Source organism: Aotus nancymaae, unplaced genomic scaffold (genome assembly GCF_030222135.1).
Source record: "Aotus nancymaae isolate 86718 unplaced genomic scaffold, 86718_ANA_hifiasm-v0.15.2.pri h1tg000057l, whole genome shotgun sequence".
Lineage (NCBI taxonomy): Eukaryota > Metazoa > Chordata > Mammalia > Primates > Aotidae > Aotus > Aotus nancymaae.
In genome coordinates, this window is record NW_026988471.1 from 70,265,899 (window position 1) to 70,290,628 (window position 24,730).

Consider the following 24,730-nt stretch of genomic DNA (forward strand, 5'->3'; position numbering starts at 1 on the left):
CTAGAAAGCTCTTAGTTTATTCCTTCAGATCAGCAGGTAATTGTAAGTTTCCCCTTTAACTTTTCTCTTGGTGTTTGGTGTTTCTCTATGGTACATGCAGTGAACTCTGTAAATCTGTCAATTTTCAGTTTTCTTTTACGGTTTTGCTTTGGTGCTTGTGGCTGCCTTTTTGTGCATGGCAAGCATGAACTGTGCAAATAATTTAAATTCATTGTAGATCAAGTGTCTTGTGTTAAAACCTGTGGTATCCAATACTCTTCCAATTGGCTAGAACTTAGCCTTTAATAAGTTCAGTTTTACAGGTGGGTTTTTTTTTTCCATGAATGAAAGCGGGTAAAATGCTGATAAGCCATCATTTTCTCCAACAAGTCAAACTTTCCTCCAACCCACCTTCCATATTTTGTTACTCCTTCTCTCCTGTTCTTTCATCCAACCACCATCTGTTGAACAAGAACCTACCCAGTGCAGTGCATAGCCTGGCACATTGACCTGAAGCCCACTCTGTGCCAGACTTCATCAGCACAGAAATGACTAAGACCTGATTCCTGCCCACAGAGTGCAGTCTGGTGGGGAAGAGCAATGGTGGTGAGCAGTGGTGAGGATGGGAGAAGGGCTTCTCACCCTCCCCTGAGTCCCCGAGGGCCAGCTTTGCAGGAGAAGGCAAGGCTAAAGAAGAGTTAGACGGGGAAAAGGAACAGAAATGAGAACACTTCGGTGCTGTGAGTGGGGAACTGACAGAGAAATCTTACCTGAAGAGGCCCACAGCTTCTCGACAAAGTCACCGCGTGGGTCCAGTGAGCACTGCACACACCACGGGACCCAGGAAGCAGAAGAAACCCACAGGCAGGGTGTGCTACAGTTGTGTTTGTGCTAGGCAGTGCCTCCAGCCTCTGGTGCTTCTCATCAGAGCCTTCAACTTTTGGGCGCTGAGCTCACTCAGCCCTTCTCAATTGAGGGGTTGGTTGGCCATAGTCTGGCAATGATGACCCACTTGCCCTCACTGAGAACAAAGTTCGGTAATGAGAATCTTTGTTATGGACTCAAGTTCTGAGCCAGACAAGACACCCACCACCTCTGAGTCAAATCAAACCAATCCAAACCACTGCATTGGTATTGGCAATGGCAGTTGAAGGCTGGGGAATTCCCAGATCCTTAAAGTTGTAAGTTGTCAGGAGGCTGGTGAAGGCATAGGGAGTGTTGGAGGTAAGTAGGAGTTTAAGACATGTCCATTCATTCATTCAGTAAATGCTCAACACGTGCCATACAGCAGGTCCTATTCTCAACAGGGTTGTAATTGTAAACATGACAGTGCTGTGCACGGATAGTTATTGTAACGCTGGAAGGGGAAGGGGTTGTCCAGGAATAGGGCAGGGAGTCTCCTACAACGTGTGGGTGCAGAGGAGGCTCCCTAAGGGAGTGATATGTAATAAAGCGATGACCCTTTCTAGAAGACGGAACATGATGTGTGAAGTCTGGGAAGCCGGAGACCAGACCATGCTGTATCTGAAGAAGTAAAGCAAGTTCGGGGTGGGGAGGAGTGTGGTGACAGAGTCACACTTAAACGTTTCAAATACTTGTCCTGGCTGCCATGTGGCCTTTATAGTTTAGAGGAGGGGAAGCAGTGATGAGACCACTTGGGAGGCTGTCAAGCAACAGATGGTAATGGTTTAGGACTGAAGAGAAGTGGACAGAATAGGGTGCTGGAATCAGTAGGCTTTAGCAGTTGGTTGGCTGAGGGAGTTGACGGAGAGAGCCCTGAGAAGCCCTCTTAGTTTTTCAGCTCTTCCATTACTAAGTGGTGTCCTTTTCAGCAAAAGGAACACTAGGAGAGAAGCAGACTAATTATGTTTCACCTCTTGTTAAATCCAATAAATAATGGAGTTCAACACGTTGTGTGTGTGTGGCTTGTTAGGGCTCTTCTGTTTTGTTCTGGAGAAGTGTAAAGGTGAAGTGCCAGGACTTGTCAGCAGCCAGTTCCAGGGACAGAGAGGAATGGATTGGATTTTGCTTATTTTCTAAAAGGATAAGGGGATCCTGAACCCCAAGTTCTCATAACAGAAACATTAGTAACTATAACTCAGAGGAAAGGTGTAGCATTATTGCATGCCGTCATACAGGTGAGCTTAAGGGAGGTTAAACTGGAACCAAGGACTGTTTGCTACCCGCCAGCTTCACATGTAGGCTCTTAAGTGGGAATGTGACACCTGATGCAGCTCGGTGTCCTGGAAGCATGTAAAGTGGTTTCCGGATTGGATCAACCCCTCCTTGCTTTGAGGACACGGCTAAACAAATACTGGTGCCATCATGGAGCTCTCAACCTGGAGAGCCTCTGTCTACTGTGGTACATTTGCATGTTTGTACCCTTTAATCCACTTATCTTCATCTTCCTCTTCTACTTACTTTCTCTGTTTCTATCTTTCCACTCTATACCTCTGTTTGATCAAATGATTTAGCTTCCACATATGAATGAGAACACGACATATCTGAGATATATTTCTTTGTGCCTGGCTTATTTCACTTACCATAATGGCCTCTGGTTCCATCTATGTTGTTGCAAATAGCATGATTTCATTCTTTTTCATAGCTAAATAGTATTATACTATACACCACATTTTCTTTATCTGTTCATTGCTTGATGGACACTTAGGCTGATTCCATATCTTTGCTATTGTGAATTTTGCTGCAATAAACATGTGAGTACAGTTATCCCTTTGATATATTGATTTCTTTTCCTCTGGGTAGATTCCCAGTAGTACGTTTCCTGGATCAACTGGAAATTCTATTTTTAGTTTTTTGAGAAATTGCCATTGTTTTCTATAGTGGTTGTATTAATTTACATTCCCACCAACAATGTGTAAGAGAGTGTTTTCTTCACATCCTCACCAACATGTGTTTTTTTAAATAATACACATTATTAAAAATAATATTTTTCTGTTTTTAATAATAGCCACTCTGACTTGGGTAAGATGATATCTCACTGTTTTTTTTTTTTTTTTTTTTTGGAGTGCAATGGCGTGATCTCGGCTCACCGCAACCTCCACCTCCTGGGTTCAGGCAATTCTCCTGCCTCAGCCTCCTGAGTAGCTGGGATTACAGGCACGTGCCACCATGCCCAGCTAATTTTTTGTATTTTTAGTAGAGACGGGGTTTCACCATGTTGACCAGGATGGTCTCGATCTCTTGACCTCGTGATCCACCCGCCTCGGCCTCCCAAAATGCTGGGATTACAGGTGTGAGCCACCGCGCCCGGCCCCTTGCCCACTTTTTAATGGAATTTTTTGTGGGCTTGTTTTGCTGCTGAATTGAGTTCCTTGAATACTCTAGATATTCATTTCTTGTCAGATTAATAGTTTGTAATTATTTTCTCCTATTCTACAGGCTGTCTTCTCACTGCTAATTGTTACCTTGGCTATGCATTTATCTACTCTTGTTTTTGTTGCCTGTGCTTTTGAGGTCTTAGGCATAAAATCCTTGCCTAGACCAATGTCCTGTAGCATTTCCCATATTTTTTTCTAGTAGTTTTATAGTTTAAAGTCTTAAGTTTATGCCTTTAATGTATTTTGAGTTGATTTTTTAATATGGTGAGAGATAGGGGTGAATATCAGGTTTCTCCATGAGTATCAGGTTTCCCCACTCCATTTATTGAAGAGGCTGTCCTTTTCCCAATGTTCATCGCACTTTTGTCAAAAATAAGTTGGCTTTAAATATGTGGATTTTTTTCTGGGTTATCTATTCTGTTCCATTGGTTGATGTGACTGATTTTATATCAATACCATACTGTTTTGGTTACTATAACTTTGTGGTACATTTTGAAGTCAGGTAGTGTGATGCCATCAGCTTTGTTGTTTGGTTTTTTTTTTTTTTTTGCTTTGTTTTGTTTTTTTGCTTGGAATTACTTTGGCTATCCAAGGTCTTTTGAGGTCCCACACATATTTTAGGATTGTTTTTTATATTTCTGTGAGGAATGTAATTGATATTTTAATTGAGATCATATTAAATTGGTACATTGCTTTGGGTAGTCTGGTCATTTTATTGATAGCAATTCTTCAGTTTATGAACATGGAATATCTTTTCATTTCTTTTTGTACTCTTCAATTTATTTCATCAGTGTTTCATAGTTTTCAGTATAGAGGTCTTTCATCACTTTGGTTAAATTTATTCCTAGATGTCTTACATTTTGTAGCTGTTATAAATGGGATTGTTTTCTTGATATGTTTTTCAGATAGTTCAGTTAGCAAATAGAGATGCTATTGACTTTCGTGTATTGATTTTGTACCCTGCAACCTTACTGAATTCATTTATCAGTTTTTATGAGGTTTTTTCTTTTGGTGGAGTCTTTAGGTTTTTGTATATTATAAGATCATGTCTTCTGCAAACAGGGACAATTTGACTTTCTCTTTTCCAATTTGATACTTTTAATTTCTTTCTATTATCTGGTTGCTTTGGTTAGGACTAGCAATACTATGTTGAATGAGAATGGTGAAAGTGGACATCCTTGTCTTTTTCAGTGCTTAGAGGAAAGGCTTTTGTAATATAGGGTCTTCATCATGTTGAGGTATGCTCCTTACATGAGTAATTTGTTGAAAGTTTTTATCATGAAGAGATATTGAGTGTTATCATTTTTTTCCTGCATTAACTGAGATGATTTTATATTTTTTTCTTCTTCATTCTGTTATTTTAATGTAATATATTTATTAATTTGCTGATATTGAACAATTCTTGCATTCCTAGGATAAATCTCACTTGATCATGATGTATTATCTATTTAAGGTGTTATTGCATTTGGTTTGCTGCTGTTTTGTTGAGAATGTTTGCATCTATGTTCATCAGAGAGATTGACTTATTTCCTTTTTTTGTTGTGTTCTTCTCTGGTTTTGGTATCAGGGTATTGTTAGACTCAATGAGTTTGAAAGAATTCCCTTGTCTTCCATTTTTTGGAATAGTTGAAGAACATTTGTTTCTTCTTTAACACCTGAGAAGTGTTTACTTTTCTTTCAAAGTTTGATACAATTCAACAGTGAAGCCATCTGGTCCTGGGCTTTTCTTTGTTGAGAGGACTTTTTATTACTGATTCAATCTTGTAACTAATTGCTGGTCTGTTCAGGTTTTTTATTTCTTCTTGGTTCAATCTTGATAGGTTACATGTGTCCAGGAATTTGTCCATTTCCTCTAGGTTTTGCGATTTGTTGGTATATAATTGTTCATAATTGTTTCTAATGATACTTGGCATTTTTGTGGTATCTGTTGTAATGTTTCATTTTTCACTTCTGATTTTATTTATTGTCTCCTGTCTCCTTTTGGATCTTCTGTCTCCTTTTCTCGGTCTATCTAATTATTTATAAAATTTTGTTTATCTTTTCAAAAACCAAACTTTTCATTTCATCGATGTTTTGAAGTTTTTTGGGGGTCTCTATTTCATTTAGTTTTGCCCTATTCCTTTCTTTCCTTCTACTAATTTTGACTTTGGTTTGTTCTTGCTTTCCTGGTTCCCTGAGGTGCCACATTAGGTTGTTTATTTGAAATGCTTCTATTTTGTGATGTGGTTATTGCTAAAAGCTTTCCTTTTAGAACTGCTTGTGCTGTATTCCATTGGTTTTTATATGTTGTGTTCATATTTTCATTTGTTTCTAAAATTTTTTTATTTTCTTCTTAGTTTCTTCACTGATCCACTGGTCGTTCAGGATTATGTTGTTTAATTTCCGTATTTTATACATTTTCCAAAGTTCATCTTGTTATTGATTTCTAGTTTTATCTGTTGTGATCTGAAAAGATACTTGATACAATTTCAATATTTTAAATTTGTTGATACTTGGTTTGTGGATAACATATGGTCTAACATGGAGAGTTTTCCATGTGCTTATGAGAAAATGTATTCTGCAGCTGCTGAATGAACTATTTTGTAATTGTCTGTTAGGTCCATTTGGTCTATAGGACAGATTAAGTCTGATGATTCTTTGTTGGTTTTCTGTTCAGATGACCTGTCCAATGCTCAAAGTGGGATGATGAAGTCCCCAATGATTACTGTATTAGGATCTCTCTCTATCTCTCTCTGTCTCTCTCTCTGCCTCTCTCTGTCTCTGTCTCTGTCTGTCTCTGTCTCTCTCTCTTTAGCTCTAATAATATTTTTTTTTATATATCTGGATGCTCTGCTGTTTGGTGCATATATATTTACAATTGTCATATCCTCTTGCAGAATTTATTCTTTTATCATTATATAATAATCTTTTTGTCTATTTTTATGTTGTTGTTACTTTACTTAAATTCCATTTTGTCTCATATAAGTATGGCTTCTCCTGCATGCTTCTGGTTTCCATTTGAATGGAATATTTTTTCCATCACTTCACTATCTGGCTACGTGTGTCTTTACAGGTGAAGTGAGTCTCTTGTAGGCAGCATATAGTTGGGTCTTTTTAGCAAATCTATTTAGTAGTCTAAAATCTTTTAATAATTGGGGAATTTAAATCATCTACATTCAAGTTTATTATTGACAGGTGAGGACTTACTCCTGTCATTTTGTTGTTTTTCTGATTATTTTATTTATCCTTTGTTTCTTTCTCTTCTATTGCTTACCTTACAAGTGTTAGTTTTTTTGTAGTGATAACATTTGACTCCTCTTTCTCATTTGTTATCTGCTCTAACAGTGAGTTTTATACTGTCGTGTATTTTCATGATTGATATAATCCTTTCTGATCCAATTTCTTATTGCACATTTTACTTGTTTCTTTTTATCTTCTATTGTCAATGCTGTTTTGAAATACATGCTTCTCTGAGTACATATGTATTTATTTTCTCAGGTACATTCCTAGAAGGGGATTACATTCCAGGGGGAAAACAAAGTTGGGATGTTTACATATTGTTCAAATATGACACAGAATGTTTATACAGTTTATAGCCCCATCAACAGAGCATGAGAACTCTAGTTCCATATGCAAATGCTATTACTTTCTCTAAAAATCTTGCTAATTTTATACTGAACAAATGCTATATAATTATTTTATATTTTGTGTGTGTTTTTATTTATTCCTGGTAAATATTAACATATTGTCACTAATCAACTAAATTTCTTCTTGAATTATCTAAATACTTATAGTCTTTGCCCATTTGTCTAATATGATATTTTTTCTTGATTTAGTTTTAAGAGCTTTCATGTATTAAATATCATTTTCCAGATTTTCCCCACTATATAGTTGGCCTTTTAATTCTCTTTCTGTTTTTTTCACATTCAACATATCAAACCTTTCCATACATACCATTTGTGCAATTGTGCCAATATATCTGTAATACAGATTCCTACATTTAGAATTACTGAACCAATATAAGGTGCATTTAACATATTGATAAGTGTTACTAATTATAATAACCCATTTTATGCCCACCACAACCAAATGAAATAGCTATTATTTTCACCATTACATAGATGTAGAAACTGAGCTTCTCATAGTAACTTGCTTAATGGTACACAGCTTGTAATTGGAAGAGCTTAGAATGGAACCCGGGTCTCTGACTCCAAGCCACATTATACACTGTTTCACTAGTATCTTCTGCAATAACAAAAGTTCTTAATTTGCAAGTTCTCAAACTTTTCCTCTACCAGAAATTAGCACTGTAGAGGGCAAATTAAACAGTTTAAAAATAATAAACATCAAAGCCTGCATGCAGCATCTGATGCAGTGTATTGCTTAGAATATGCATCAAGGTCTATTTTTAGAAATGGCCCCTCCATGTCAAATCACATAAAACACATTCCTATGTTCTCAGTTTTTTTTTTTTTTTTTTTTTTTTTTATTTTTTATTTTTGGAGACGGAGTTTCACTTTTGTTACCCAGGGTGGAGTGCAATGGCGCGATCTCAGCTCACCGCAACCTCCGCCTCCTGGGTTCAGGCTATTCTCCTGCCTCAGCCTCCTGAGTAGCTGGGATTACAGGCACGTGCTGCCATGCCCAGCTAATTTTTTGTATTTTTAGTAGAGATGGGGTTTCACCACGTTGACCGGGATGGTCTCAATCTCTTGACCTCGTGATCTACCCGCCTCGGCCTCCCAATGTGTTGGGATTACAGGCGTGAGCCACCGCGCCCAGCCCTGTCCTCAGTTTTTTTTAAAAAAGTCTCTGAGTATTTTAGAACTGGTGGGAAATCTTATGAGAAAAAAATTGCAGGCATTGAAAAAATAGATTTTTGATTGTTTTCTACACAGGTTACTCACACCTGTAATCTCAGCACTTTGGGAGGCTGAGGTGGGTGGATCACTTGAGGCTAGGAGTTCGAGACCAGGCTGGTCAACATGGTAAAACCCTGTCTCTACCAAATATACAAAAATTAGCCAGGCGTGGTGGTTCATGGCTGTAATCCCAGCTATTCGGGAGGCTGAGGTATGAGCATTACTTGAACCTGGGAGGTGGAGGATGCAGTGAGCTGAGCTCAGACCACTGCACTCCAGCTTGGGCAACAGGGCAAGAATCTGTCTCAAAAAAAAAAGTGTAGATAAAAATAATTGAATGAACATTAAAAAATCATTTCAGCTTCTGAGTAACAGAATAAATATGCATTTTTATATATTACTCTTTTTCAACTAAGAAACAATTTGTGGCATTTCAAAATAGTAATAATGTAATAAACATTTCCGTCATAGTAAATAACTTTAACCACTCTCCCAAAGGTCATTGAGTGTTTCAGAAATCTCCCAGAAGTACTGAAAGATGTTGCCAACGAACTTGACTATTTCAAAGACAATGTCTTCTACTCCCTTGACTAAGCTGTAACTATACAAGATAAGCTTCTTATGTCAATGAAAACATGCCTCTTAAAGAATAGAGATCTCTCTTTGGATGCAAGGTAATCTAATAAGATATTACAGTTGTTAAGAGGAGCAAGATGGTGACACAGCCACAATTAAGGGTTGTGGTATCCAGAGTCCACTTTAGGCAATAATTGGAGGCAGAAATAGGATCACTGTGGTGCTCACAGGAAGAAGGCAGTGGTGGTGTGGAATGCTGTATTTCATAGATTCCAACACGTGCGTATTTTCCTATAGTAACGTCTCTGACATTGTGATGTGTGCTGCGATCAACACCTTCCAGTTGACAGCTTGCCACAATGTATTTATCAGTGATTTTTTTCTTCCTTAGTGGCACAGAAAATAATGCTGCATCTTACAACTGCCGGTGTCCTGAATGTGATGAAGAATGAATACTTACTACCAGTGAGCAAAGCGTGGGGCACCTTAATGAGGGGCAGGTGGCCATCGTTCACACTCACTGTTATCAGCTAATTATGATTATGGCATGAGAGCCTAGCACACAGGCTTCAATGCAAGGTGAGAGGGATATGAAGTGTTTGAGGAGGAGAAGGAAGGTTAAAAAAAAAGATGATGAGGTTGCCCATTTACCATTAAACTGAGGAAGGATCTAGATGTAGACCGGTGTGAAGAATTGTCATGTTGCTTCATTTCCCAGAACCAGAAAAGCTGTTTTAAAAAAAGAATAAACACATTCTTGCATATTTGCAGTATGGCCTGAAAACGAAGTAAATCAGGATTTTCACAGAAAATATTGAATTGTTTTGAACACAGCATTTGTACCTATTGATTGTGATTTGTAACAATTAATTAATACTCAGATGTAACAGCTGAACAAAACACTGCTGTTCTACAACATGATTACAGAATTGATTTTCTACAAAACATTTTAAAGGGATACGAAGTTAAAAAACTAGGAAGGTGTAAGGAGGCTGAGTTCAGAATCTGAACTGGAATCAATTCCATCCTTTTTAATTTGGAGAGTTGTGGCAGGACACAAGGCTGTGGCACCAGAGACACCTGACCTAATATTGCTGAAGCCTGCGCTTCCTGCACTGAGTGGGACATTGAATGAGAGGACTCAGGCCCTTTACATGTACAAGCCTATAGCATCATCAGAGGCCATTGTGTGAAAAGGCTGCCTGGCTTACCAACTCTCGTATAAAGTAGAGAGAAAAAAAATCCCACAGCCACGGGCCTTCAAGGTCAGACAGGTGGTCCTGGTTGGGATGGAGTTGGGAGCAGACTTAAAAAGCTTCATGGAAAGGCTCATCTGAGATGGGCTTTGAAGGTGGGACTGCATGGCACGCTGATGGGCAGGACTGATGAATGTATTCCATAGAGGAGGCAAATCATGTGATAATGCAAAGTGGCGGGGAACGTGGTATTTAGGACAGTGGCTCTCAGTTGTGGCCGTATATGGGAATCACCTAGAGCACTTTAAACAAGCCACGCCTGTGCTGGGGGCTTCCCCTGCCCAGCCAGATGCTCGTCATTGGCATGGGCTCTGCTGGTGCACACTCGTGCAGTTCTTCTCCACTCCAGGTCCACTGAGTCAGAATCGCAGATGCTGGGGTTGAGACAGTGATATTTACTTTTTTTTTCAAGTGATTCTAGTCCGCAGTTAGAGTTAAAAGACCTCTGACTTTTGGCACAGCGAGTAGAATAGTGTCACTGAGGTTCAGCCTACCAGTTAGGAAGATCGGAGAGCAGAACAGAGAAGTGGACTGGGTTCATTTTCCCCAGGGTCATTTATATTCATTTTGTTCTAGAAGGAAAAGTCAGGTCAAGAGCCTCTGATGATTCACAGAGGTTGTGGGCCGCATTAAGGGACTCGACAAGAGATAGTAAGGCATCCGGACAGTGTCAGCAGGGAGCAGCCCCTCACCCTAGATCTGGGGAAGGAAGGGGCAGAACCCTGGATGAGGGGCCAGCAGGCAGGGCTGTGCTCTTGGGGGATCCAGTCACTGCTCAGTAGCACTGAGCAGGGAAGGTGTGGCCAAGACAAACCCCACCTCTCTCTTCTCTTGTCCATTAATCTCTTGCTGCTGCTTCTTGTTGGTTGAGCCCAGCCGGAAGTCACAGGGAAGAAAGCCCAGGCAAGGTTGTCCTCAGAGATCAGCCTCCTGGAGCCCCGGGATGAGAATGGGGTGGGGTAGGGGGAGGCAAATGGAAGACAACTAGCACAGCACTAAAGGCACAGTTGGAAGTTTTGCCTACATTCAATAGACAATGGTAAACTGCTGGAGGCTTTTGAGTGGATTGTGATTAGAGCCACGCTTTTAAAATGTTTAAACTGTCATGATATTAAAATTCATGTAAAGGGGGCAGAAATATTGGTATGTAGGTTGATTAAGGCCAGGAGGAAGCAGGAGATTTTCTGCATGCACGCCAGCCTTGGCGCTGCTCTGCCGGGTCAGAGGTTCTCCCCAGGGCTGATAATGATGGCCGGCAGTGTGGGCGATCTGCTGGCAGCTGCCCTGACCTTGGCCTGCCTGTGCTGTTTGAGCTTGCTGCAGATACTCTATTCTGAAAAACAAAGCCCTGTCTGTTAATTATTCTTCTAGTCGCTAAGGGAATTAACCAAGGTTTATGGGATTGATTAATCTCTCATCAACATGAAAGCTCTATGCAAATGTTGGCAAACACACAGGGACATGTCGATTCTGGATTCCTGCGTGGGACTCAGGAATGGATCGTTCCTTGGGGGATATGTGGGAGGGAGGGGGGTCTTTTCCAACTGAAGCCACCCTGGAAAAATACAGTGTTGGGAAGAGAATTCTGGTTCAGCAATATGGCTCTCTACTTTTGAATGAGAAAAAAATGCCTCTGTAGGCTTTTCAGTAATGAGCATCTGTGAACTGGGGAATTTGATTATCAAAATTGAGTGCTCTTGGTTGGGGATCCTATCAAGGCATCTTCTTGTGCTGGAAATGGGCTGGCGAAGTCTATTCATAAAGGAAGAGGTTAACATGTAGAAGATGGGGCAGAACTTCCACTGCTCTTCTTGGAGCAAGAACCAAGCTAAAAGGAAATATTACAGAGACACTTGTTTTTGATCAATGTGTGCAAAAACTCCAACACTTAAAGCTGCCCAGCAAAGGAAAGGACTGTCTTGTGAAATGGTGAACTCCTCATCCTTACAAGGACCCAAGCAGATATCTGGCAGCTACTTTTATGGCTGATATTTTGGAAGGCATTCCTGCAAGGGCTCTGGAGCAACAACTTGCTTAGGTGACCCTCTGTTAGGGGCTGAATTGTGTTCCCTTTCCCATGTCAAATTCATATGTTGAAGCTCCGGGAACTCCTAGTACCTTAGAATGTCACCTTATTTAAATTAAGGTATTTAAAGAGGTAATTAAGTTACAACATGGTCTTTTGCATGGGTCCTAATCCAATGTGACTGGTGTCCTTATAGGAAGAGGAGATTAAGACACAGACGGAAGACCATGTGAAGGCACATGAGGATGACCGCCATCTACAAGCCAAGGAGAGAGGCCTCAGAAGAAAACCACTCTGTCACCATCTTGATCTTGGACTTCTAGCTTCCAGAACTGTGAGACAATATATTTCTGTCATTTAAGCCACCCAGTTTGGTGAATACCCCTCAATCTTTCTAAGATTCTATTCTTTGATTTGATTTAAAGAAGCTTATTCACTGGAGTTCAGAGAAACACTACAGGATAACAAGGCCTGCTGTTTAATAAAACGGCAGGAGCCTAAGGCTGCAGTTGCATATTACTTAGCTTCCTAAATAATTGAAATAGGAGGGTATCACAGAGAAGAAATCACTTACAGGATGTATTCATTCATTAAGGAATATCTGTTGTGGGCTTTCTGTGTGCCAAGAACATCAATTCAAAGCCATAAGCAATCAGCCGGCCTGTTTGCAGAATGCAGGGGTACTGCAGGAAGGTGACTCGGATTTACACTGCAGAAGGGTAGGCAGGAATATCCAGGCAGGTGGCTGCTGGATATCTGGTTATCTGGGTATTAGGATGTATGAGCAAATGGCTCTTGTGTGAAAAAGAGAATTGACTTTTCTCTGCATCTCTATAGTAAGAACAATAACAAGAAGTTCTGAGAAGTAGACTTTAGCTCAACATTAGGGGACCTATCAAACTCTCAAGTTTCGCGACATGGGCTTCTGTTGGGGTGAAGAGGGATTTAAGTGTTGGCTTACAATGACACATGGGGACGTTCTAGTATGGTTCAAATATCGGAAGTGAGATAAACTAGAACATCCTAAGGAGCTTTGCAACCTTGTCCTTTCATGACGTTTGGAGACAATGATATACTATCATACCATCCACAATGGTATCTGGCTTGATGGAAATCGGAAGGCCTGTCGTGAAGCTATTGAAATGACTCAGTACTGAAAGCCTACAGATCTTCATGAGACTCTGCCAGGCGAATGGGAAGGGACAGCTAGACAGAGTGAAGACAAGTGGGTTCCCCAACCCCATTCCACGTCATTCTGCTAGCTTCCCCATAAAGTTGATCTGTCCGGGTTGCATCAATGGGTTCTGTGCCCTCTGGTGGTTTAGCTGATAAGAAGCCCAGCTGGGGACTGGAAGGAAGGAGCAGGAGAGGGGTCGGGATATTTATTTCCTGGTTCCCACAACCTTAACAAAAAGACACAATGATCCTCTCAAAGTGGCTGCTCTGCACCACTCTCTCCCCTCCCAGGCTCTGTGGTGTCTCCCTCCCCTCCTCCCGCCAGGCCTGGGAGTGGGAGCTGGATGGCAGTCTTGTGGCTGTTGACCTGAATTCCTGTGCTCACCATTCATGGCTCTCTACCCTTCACCACACCTTAAAAAAGGTCCCTTTGTAAATAAAACCTCCTCCCATTATCCTTGATTGAGTGCACCATATATTTTCCTTCTTGTTTTTCCTGACCCACACAAACTGCTTGACTGGATTTGGTCAATGACAAATTTTGTGTAAATCAGTGCATTTCAAAATGCACTTTTCAGAGGTGGGTGTGGGGATGGGGGAGTTTTGTCTGTGGCTAATCAGATAGCTCCATTAACCTCTTGGGCTACTCTCTAAAATTCCATTTGTGTCTGAGCACAGTGACTCATGCCTGTTATCCCAGCCTCCTTTGGGAGGCTGAGGCAGGTGGTTCACACCTGTTGTCCTCTACTTCCTTTAGGCAGGTGGTTCACTTGAGGTCAGGAGATCGAGACCAGTCTAGCCAACATGGCGAAACCTTCTTGCTACTTAAAAAATAAAAATACAAAAATTAGCCAGGCGTAGAAGATGGGGCAGAACTTCCACTGCTCTTCTTGGAGCAAGAACCAAGCTAAAAGGAAATATTACAGAGAGACTTGTTTTTGATCAATGTGTGCAAAAACTCCAACACTTAAAGCTGCCCAGCAAAGGAAAGGACTGTCTTGTGAAATGGTGAACTCCTCATCCTTACAAGGACCCAAGCAGATATCTGGCAGCTACTTTTATGGCTGATATTTTGGAAGGCAAAACAAAAATACTCTGATAGTTGCTTTGGGACAATGTCAAGTGACACAGAGTATTTAACTCTTTTGTTCAAAATGGGATTTCTGATTTCTAAGGGGAAAAGCCACATTTCTGCTTTACAAGTTACAAGACTGGTGAAACTTGGAGTGCAAGAGAGAGAGCATGCCATGGGCAGTTTCATATATAACTAGGCTCAATCTAAAAACTTTTTTTTACCCATGCTTAATATGTAGTTTTGAGTTCACACACACACACATATATATATGTGTAGTAATTTTCAGTAGATAGCATTTTAGCCTTGATAAGCAGAAGGATTACCTTCTATACTTTAATAGTTCCATGGATGATGGAAAAATATTGGACTGATTTGATCTAAAAATTTGAAGGTCAGAATTCACCAGCATTCTTAAGTCTGGTTATCCACTTTGAAGGCCAAAAGAAAAAAAAAAAAAAAAAAAATCAGGTAGGATTGTCAAAAAGATAAAGGCCATTTCACTTCTGTCATCACAGGAATCTTCCCAAGGTTAGTGTGACCAAATATCAATCTAGGAGCTGATATGTTGACTCATAAACTTAAATTTTCTGATCTCTAGGATCAAATGCCAACAGACGAGAGGGACAACTTAACATGAAAAATGGGCACAAAACTCTTGATATTGGAATATCAGAACTTAAAATGAGACCAAATCAAGACATTTGAAAATGCCTCCTAAAACAATATTAAAACACGAAGCACATTTTCAAGTAGTGAAAGGTCTAAAGCTCAGAGAATTTAAAAAATTGCCCTTAAATCTGTAGCATCTGGTTTTAAAAAAAATACTTGAAATTCAGATCTTTCTGGTTCTATCTTTTCTAACCATGTGAAGGCAAATACTCCCCAGGAATGATGTTTTGTCAGCCTGGTAGAGCAATTTAAAGGACATCAGAAACTTGCAAAACCGACAGCAGGGGACATGCTGAGAGGCTATGCTATTAACCACAGAATCTTAATTTGAGGGGTTCCCATGTCCAACAGAGTAGCCTCTCTTCATGAATTCAAACAAACAGCCAAGACCTAGTCTTTAAAATATGCCCTGATTAAATCGTTTTGAAAAGCATGGTTTGTTGCGATAATTTGTGATAATTGCAAGTGCTTTTTTTTTTTTTTTTTTGGCATGGAGCAGGGCCCATAACATTTTCAGTGAGAAGACTTGTTTATAAAAGTAGTGATTGAAATGTATTTTTTCCACACCCAGGATCTGGAAGTGCCAGTAAAACACACTCCAGAAAGTCATGCATTTATTCAGAATGTTTCCTGATAAATGACATGGATGTTAGTTTCACCCTTTGGCTGCTCACACTGAGGCTTCATTTTCTTTTGTTTTGATCAGCAGCAAGTAAAGAAATTGCTGAGGGGAATTCCAAGACTTCAAGCCTCCAGGGACTGATCATGGTTTAACACATGTGCTTGTTTTTGTCGGCGAAGCTCAGTGCTCTTGCGTCAAGGTGAGCTGCTACTCAGAGTCAACAGGCCTTCCCTGAGGTGCTCAGCCAGGCAGTCTCCTGTACCTTGGGCTGCAGGAACTTGCTGTTCTCTCCCAAAGGGAAGAGGTGATGCCCAGGTCATCGTTATGGGCTCTTGCATATGCAGCCAGTAATGCAAACTAAGCAGAAGTGCACATCCTGACTTCCCACTGCCAAAGCAGAGGAAGTGGACAGAATGCAGTTGTATCTGACAAAGGGTGGCATTTTTTTGCATGCAGCGGTCAGGCTCATGAACTTCCTCCTGTCTCTCCTGCTTTTTCCTTCCAGTGCCTCAAACATTCCAGAAACCCTTTGACCTCACCAGGGCCTGCAATCCACTGACCGAATATCCTGTCTCGGTCCCTCATCCAGGTTGCCCTTGCCTTCAGTTTTAGTGCTTTTGCACTGGCCATTACCTCTGCCTGGAACATTCTTCCCTCTGGTACCCATGCAAGCTGGCTCACCTCATGCAAGCCACCACTCAGATGATGTCACCTTGAAGCCCATCCTAACCATTTTTAAATAGTTACAATCCACATCTGTCCACATGCCTAATTTCTCTGGCCTACTTTTGAAAAAAGATGGTCCTAACATTTATCACCTTCTAACATAAGACCTCAAGTGCGTTTTTATTTGTTATGGTCATTATTGTTATTTGTCCTCCCTCCCCAACTAAAAGGAAGTCTCCACCAATGGTAAGGGTTTTCTGTCTGCACTGACATTGCAGACATCTACCAGACACTGAGTAGATTCTCAGTTAACACTGCTGAACTGAATGCAGAGATGAATTCTGTAGAGAGCCACAGTCTGCTGCTCTCTTGTTAGACTAGAAGGACACTTGGTTCCATAAGAAATCAGATCTGGGACACCAGTGTGAATTCATTTACTTCTGAGTGAACACACTGTTGACTTCCCTATTTCAGAATGCCAATCACATCTTTTAAATCTATTTTGCTACAAGCAAAATTGAATCCAGAGCGTGGCTCAAGGGTAAGTCATTTTTCTCTCTTTTCATTAAAGTCATAATTGGTTTAGCATGTGAATCTCCATCAGGTATGATACAATATGTGTACAAGTTCCATGATGAAAGTGGTCTGCTTGATGTCTGTCCTTTATGCTAGTTTTGGGGGACAGAAAACAAATGAAATATGCAATAGATTATTTTACATCCTTTATACTTGGTCCTCTTGAACAGGCCAACTTATCCTGGTTGGTATTGCACCGTTACCTTTCAGAGAGAAAAAAAAGTATTTCCAAGGAAATCCATACTCATTTTTCTCTTACACACAGATTTGGGGACTGCTCACTATAAGCTTTGCTTATGGTCCTAGCCATGGAAATCACAGTGGGGGCACTCTGGGCTTCCAGCCCCAGGGTTCTCTGCCAACGGTTCACAGTTGCTCAATATTTATCCCCATCCCACAAGAAATGTTTGGTATCATCTAGACAGGTGTGCGTCATTAGGCCTATGGCTAAGAAGCATGGTGAGAAGAATGGGTCTGAATTTCTTTAGAGGCACATGATGAAAAAGATAAGTGCAGGAAATATGAAGTCTTATAGAAAAACACAAATTCTCATTTACTGCAATGTGTTAATTTTGGCATATCATTTAAAAATTCTTAAAAACGAGAATAACTGGCTGTTTTTCATTTCTCCTACATTTTTCTAAAGCAGAGACCAAGGAAGTGAAAGTCATTACTTTCAATGTCATAAAAGTAGTCTAGAATGAGTGGTGCTTAATACTTGTTAAGTGATGAGAATATTAAAATTTATCTCCTCACCAATGACTGGTTTGATAAATAAAAGGTACAAAATCATGTGGTATCTATATACAGACTTATGCAGGTTTCATCCATCCACTTACCCAACCATCCACCCGGCATCCACCCATCCATCCATCTATCCATCCACCCACCCAACCCCCCATCCATCCATCCATCCATCCACCCACCCACCCACCCACCCACCCAACCCCTATCCATCCATCCGTCCATCCACCCACTCATCCATCCATTGCTGGAGCAACTGGGGGAAGTACATTAGACAAACTGATATATAAATAAATTACACACACAATTGACAATTGTGATGAAGAGAATTAAGATGTTTCAAGGAATGTGAGCTGCCTGGTGTTGGAGTTAGAAGTTAGGGCTTAGAGCTGAGAGCAGGATAGGAGGCAGAATGCCCCAATTCTCCTCAACACACATGCACACACACACACTCATAAACACACACAATAGACACCCACACACAGTCACACACACATGCAAAACATACATACACATTCACACAACACATAAACACATACACAAAACCACATATTAAACATATGTACAAAACATACAGACAAGACACAAAAATTATACACACGCAAAACATGCACACACAAAACATACACATATACATTAAAAACACATACAAAACATATACACACTCAACATATACATATGAATTATACAAACCCACATAAACACACACACACAAAATATACATACAAAACACACATATCAAACACATAAATACACACATACAAAGCATACACACATACACTACACACACAGAGAATGTGCACATTCTAGGCACGCTTAGGAGTGCGGACTTGTCATGAGAGACCTGCCCTGGTCTCCTGCTGGAAGTGGGCCTCTAGGAACTCTCAAGGCCCCTTGATCTCAGTGCAGGGTGTTGGCATAGGTGGAGCCTGAGGCCCTGGGAGCCACCGTGGGCCCTGTAAGGAAGGCTATCAACAGCTTGATGTGTGTCCTGGGGTTGCCGTGTGCCTCAAAAGACAACATGAGCAGCCACGTCACACAAGGGGAGCTGCCACCGGTCCTGTGGGCTCCACAGGCAGCATGCTGTGGGGTTGAGGAGGTAGAAGGGACCCAGACTTCCCACAGCACCACATGGAGGGACTCAGAGGCTGGGAGAGTGGGGGTGCTGGGGGTGGTGCTAAGCCAAGCAGGGACGTTCCACCCAAGCAGATTTGGGTGGGGAGTACCCCTGCTGAGCTGGGGGCACAGCTGCCTTGGGTGGGGGTTCCCACTGGCAGAGAGCTCAGCTAAAGCTGGAAGCCACCCCCTAAAGGACACCTCACAGCCCAGGGGTCTCTGATACACTTTTACTCTTCCATGTCTCCCCTCATTTCTCATCTTGTTGAATAGTTGCAAAGGATTCCATCTCCAGCATTTGTAAATCTTCTTTTTTTAAAGTAAGCTGTAGCATCACTGTCTTAAATGTACCAATGGAATCTAAACGCATTGAGGTTTGATACCTACTTTCATCCTTTACAAAAGCACACTAACAAACTGTTAATTAACACTCAGAAATGTAGTGCCTTTCCCTTGTGGCCTCACATTTCCAATCCATTTGCCCCATAGAATTGTATCCTAATAAAATATATTTTGGCCAGGCGCGGTGGCTCACGCCTGTAATTCCAGCTACTCGGGAGGCTGAGGCAGGAGAATTGATTGAACCCAGGAGGCAGAGGTTGCGGTGAGCCGAGATGGCGCCATTGCACTCCAGCCTGGGTAACTAGAGCGAAACTCCGTCTCAAAAAAAAAAAAAAATATATATATATATATATATATATATATATATTTTATGCGGAGAGTCTTTTTATTGCGAGTCTCTGTGAAAATAATACATGAAAGTTGAATTTGTTTGATTTCATTTGTTGTCATAATGACCGCGAGGATGCAGCTGTTTGGATCAGTGTAAATACATCATAGATTTTGGTATAGATTTTAATATAAATGAAAACAGTAACATTTTATTAGAAATGCATCTCTCTCTTTTCTTGTTTTTTTTTTTTTTTTTTTTTTTTTTTGAGTCGCAGTTTCGCTCTTTTTACCTAGGCTGGAGTGCAATGGCGCGATCTTGGCTCACCGCAACCTCCGCCTCCTGGGTTCAGGCTATTCTCCTGCCTCAGCCTCCTTAGTAGCTGGGATTACAGGCATGCACCACCATGCCCAGCTAATTTTTTGTATTTTTAGTAGAGACGGGGTTTCACCATGTTGACCAGGATGGTCTCGATCTCTTGACCTCGTGATCCACCTGCCTCGGCCTCCCAAAGTGTTGGGATTACAGGCGTGAGCCACTGCGCCCGGCCCCTTTCTTTTTTTTTGAGAGTCTTGCTCTGTAACCCAGGCTGGTATGCAGGGAGCCATCGTGGCTCACTGCAACATCTGCCTCCCAGGTTCAAGCAATTCTTCTGTGTCAGACTCCCGAGTAGCTGGGACTACAGGTACCTGTCACTATACCCACCACGGCTGTCCAGAAATGCATCTCTAAATGAGGTGTTTATACCCCAAGAAGCAGAGATTCTCCCATATGTGGCTTAGCAAAGAGACAGTGTAGACTGAGAAGAGAAACTAGAATGGGGCCTGGTTTAGCTGAAGGGTGGGGTTTGAGCAGCCCCTCAGAGGCAGTACTTGGTAAACTGAGGCCTGAAGGAGAGCCATGTGGGGAAGCCATGGTGACTGTGTGCTCTGAGCACAGGGAGAAAGCTGAGGCCAGGACCAAAGTTCTGCAGGGCTTTCATGGGCCTCTTGAGGGGTTTAGCTTTATCCCAGACACAATGTGAAGGCAAAAGTCTTGAGGCAGGGGTGTGATGTGACCAGAGGTGGGAAGGAACACGTGGCTCTTCGGATAGATTGATGTGAAAGGGAGGTGCCAAGGAAGACCCCCAGATTTCTGTCATACATACACCCTTAGGTGGCTTCTATGTCATCACCCATGAAATTGTTTTTGTGTGTGGGTTTCAAATTATTTAAAATAAACTGGACACATGAACATTGCTCCATTCGTACCATGATAGGAATAGTCAAGCTCTACTTTGAAACCAGACAACATACTGTCAGACAGCAAGAGTTAATTTTCCCAGTATTCATAGAGTTAATTTACTAGAGGCATGCTGGTTTATATTCTAAAACCACGACTCACTCCACCTACTGTAGGCCTGCAGTTAAGGCTGATTAGAAAGACAAATGAGTGACCACACAAATCTGAAGCTCACTGTCACTGCTGTGACCAGGATGTTTGCAGAAAGAAACAAAAATTCCTAAATCATTTTTTTCCCACAGACAGCACAGATCAGCTGTTGTGTGATTTCATTTAGATTCAGTGTGTTATTCAATAAAGCAGTTAATACGTATTTTACAAAAATAGATTGTAAAATATTTATTCTAATTAACAGAGTTGTAATTCTGAGTCATCATGGATATATTGGAATTTGTGAAACCTATATTCCTGTTTTCTTCAGTGTGTTTCTGTCATGTTGCTGTCCCAAGACACAAAGTATAAAACAACAAAGCCTACACTAATACAGGCAGGAAAATACAGGTTGATGCTAACACTGCATCAATGTATGGATATCTTTATCATATTTACATATGATTTATTATGTATCCCTTTTTCTTTTCAGTGTCTTCTCAGAAACAACGGGCCTCGAAGGTAATTACACTCTCATTTGTCTTTTGAACTATTAACTGTATAGTCTGTGAAATATACTTTATGTGCTGATTATTTTGCTTCAAATCCCATTCAGGCCACACATGACAAGAAAGATCCTGTTTCAAATACAGCCACAGGAAAAAAGGATGGATCAAAATCTGGGATAGGTAATTTTGCAATACACATTTAATGTCATGTTCACTCAGGATAAAAGACAACTTCCCTTCTCAAGTAAATCAGCAGAGGGCTCATTGAAAGTGTACATTGTGATTCAGGAAGCCTGAGATTCTGCATTTGTAATAAGTTATTTAGCACCAGTGATGCTGCTGGCCCTTGTCCATGATCTGAGTAGTATGATTATAAACTTTTCTACATTGAAATTAAATAGAAGAACCTCTGAAGAGCAATTCAAGACATAGCAAGCTCAAGGGACAGTGTAATTTTGCTTTAATTCTACAGCATGTTTTCTTCAGGAAGGAAAGGAAAAAGAGATGTAGTAATAGGGATGATAGACACTAGGTTGTTTTGCTGAAACCAGAGGGAAGAAGTGATTGTAATAACCCATAAATACTGTAGAATGAGAGAACTAATGAGACCATTGATGCAAAAATTATTTTCTCCAAGGAAGAGGGATTGTGAGGCAGCAAGGAGGGAAAAGAAGAGGTTATGTATGTAATTTAGGGGTTTCTGCTGAGGAAACGTGAGTGAACTCACTTTGGATTTATTTAGAATATTTGCGTAAAAGAAGATTTGATTTTGGCTGCTCCAGAAACTACTGGAAACAGGAAAGAGTGCTAGAACTGGGATAAACCATGGTGACTCATTACTCTTCTTTGTTGCTATTAGGCATCAGAGATAGATGTTTTGTTGATTTTAATTATTAAAAAGAAGATAAGCTAGAATATGAATACATTGGCTCCATTGGTAAAGGAGCTAACTCTTGGATAAAATAGGTATTTAATGAAATTTCTTTAGAGGATAACATGATACCTCTAAGAAGACTGTTTTAGAAACAAAAATTATGTTGAATTCATTTACTGACTCCAAAAATGGTTATTTCAATGAATATTGGAGTGATATCTGAATGTAAAAGCTTATTAATATAAGTCGCTGATTAAGATCAGGATACAGGGATGGGTCCTTCAGCCTCTGTGCTCCCAGTCATCCTCATCCAGCTGTCAGATTCCCACAATTTCCACCTTGTCTTCCTAGATGCTCCACATTTTATTACAGTAGCCAATCACAGCATGCTCCATCGTCCTCAGGTCCTGGATCATGAACGCATTAAAAGCCATCACTCCGAATATCCACACTACAAACTTTGTGTAATAAACGCAATGAGGAACATGGGGAGAAGGATTTTCCTGATTGTGCCAGGCCCCACCAGCATGCTCAGTGGTCTCGCTGTCCCTGCGCACACTTTCCCAGGCCTGGTCCCACTTCTTAAAGTAAAGCACAGCCCTTTGCTCCATTGTGAGGGGCAGCAGCTGGGTCTTCCCCTTGGTGAAGCACACCTTAATCTGCAGACATCAAGAGGCATCCAGGACCCCGGTCCTGGGAAGGCCTTTTATTGTTTAAGATCATGCAATCGAAACAGAGACATTGAAAAGATCCCACTTCGAATGTGTCAGAGGACTCTCCTGATTCCTGGAAACCCATGGTTGTCAGGACCCTTCAATGGATATCTTTTAAAAAAATTAATTCACTTGTGATTCAAGTTCATAATATTTTCCACTTGACTGTGTTCTAGGTCAGTGGTTCTCAGCCTTGACTGCCTATTAGAATTACCTGGCATTCTTTTTAAAACTGTCAGTGTCCTCGCCCCATTTCAGCACCAGCTGAGAACTTGTGGGAATGCAAACTCTCAGGCCCTACCTTAGAACTCTTGAATCAGATGCTCTGATAGGGTCCAATAATCTGTGTTTTAACAAGCCCTCCACATGATTCTAATACCCATCCAAGTTTCCGAACCTATGCCCACCTCAGAACAATCGATTCAGAGTGTCTGGGGCTGGGTGAGGAGGCGGCCTTAGCTAAAAGCTCCCCAGCTGATCCTCAAGTCCAGTGAAGGCTGGGCTGGGGATAGCCCTGCCTGGAAAGAAGGGGCTACTGGAAGTCAGAGTAAGGGGAATCGTCAGGCCTGAGAGATGGGAAAAGGAGAAATGGGAGGAAGCAGAGGAAATTAGGAAGCTGTTTTAAAAACTACCTGGGACTTTATTTCAATCACATATAGTAAAGCATGACAGACATGGAGAAAACATCCTTGAAAGGAGAGTTTATTACAGTTCCCTAGAGCAGGGGGCAGGGCAGGCCATGGGGTCACAGGAGGAAGCACTGGAGTCAGAGGCAGAAGGGGTGAGGAAAAGCAAGGGTCGGAACCTTTATTGTGATTTTCATGGGAAGGAATGGGTGAGGGAGGGTAGGCATGCCAAGCACGCTTAGGATTGCAGGTCTGAACAATTTAAGCAGAGTCTGGGCCATAGGGATAGGCTGTAGTTGTCTGGTTCCTACCTGGCCATAGGGTGATCTGGGGGAATAGGGAAGTATGGGCTCTGGATTGATTGATCTGCACATCACAGTTATGGGGCGGCCAGTTGTTTGTTATTGCTAGGAATTAGCTAACCCTGAGAGGGATAGTTCTTCCCAGACTCCACAAGGCCCCGATATATATGTGTCTATGGTTTAGAGCCTGCTCCAAACATAAATTAAAAAAGAAAAACGTGATTAGTACATGTAAGGCCGGATGCCTCGCTGGGAGCCAAATGGACACACCCTTCTCTCTCCGAGCCTGAAAACTACGTCACCATTCTGAGCGCATTACTCAGCATTTGCCCTCTCCATGCGGGGTCCCTGTACCCAGTTCTGTATTCCAATCTCAGTCCTGTACCCACCGAAATTTTGAAAAAGCCCACCAAAGGCCTGCCCTATGGCTGCTTGCCCCGTACATCCTCGACCAGCCCCTTGCCAGTGCCCAGTCCCTTCATAACCAATGAAACTATTTCCTCTTTGTTTCCCCGCAGCCGATCAAGTACCTCCACTCCCTATAAAACCCCACACCCCAAGAAGAGAGGTGCGACTTCTCCGGCCCCTCCTGTAGGACCATAGAACCTCGCCCAGGAGCCGATTAAATTTCTTTGTTCCAATAACTGGCCTCAGTTGCCTCATTCGAACCTCAGTTGCTTCATTCAAACCTTACAGTACAGAAGTTAAGTCATTCAGACCCAGGTTTGGCTCTCAGGCCTGCTACTTACCAGCCATGCAAACTTGACTTCTTCCTCTCTAAAATGGGGATAATAACACCTACATAATTTCTACACAGGGTTTGTAGCAAGTATACGAGATAGACTACAGTCTGGCTCAACTGGCAAGTGTTTAATAAATGAGGATGATGATAAAAATGCACAATAGAACACTGGACTTGGAACCTGAAGTAAGGAGCCATGAGTCAAATACAGCTTACACTTTGGAGCTTAAGAAAATCATAGCTGGTGCAGTGGCTCACACCTG

The 24,730-nt window shown here is 41.4% G+C and overlaps 1 protein-coding gene and 1 non-coding gene across 2 annotated transcripts in view; both read left to right on the forward strand.

The window, feature by feature from the left end:
• The window catches only part of LOC135268151 (pumilio homolog 1-like), a 52,785-nt gene extending 28,416 nt beyond the window's left edge, over positions 1–24,369 (forward strand). Inside the window, exons 9-12 of the mRNA XM_064363785.1 lie at positions 15,643–15,757; positions 21,195–21,223; positions 21,318–21,390; positions 24,244–24,369. The gene's annotated coding sequence lies outside the window, so the exon portion shown is untranslated. The remainder of the gene's footprint in view (positions 1–15,642; positions 15,758–21,194; positions 21,224–21,317; positions 21,391–24,243) is intronic.
• On the forward strand, positions 973–1,057 carry LOC135269812 (small nucleolar RNA SNORD103/SNORD85). Its single transcript, XR_010338063.1, has one exon. It is a non-coding gene; the product is annotated as a small nucleolar RNA SNORD103/SNORD85 (small nucleolar RNA).
• Positions 24,370–24,730: the final 361 nt, after the last annotated feature.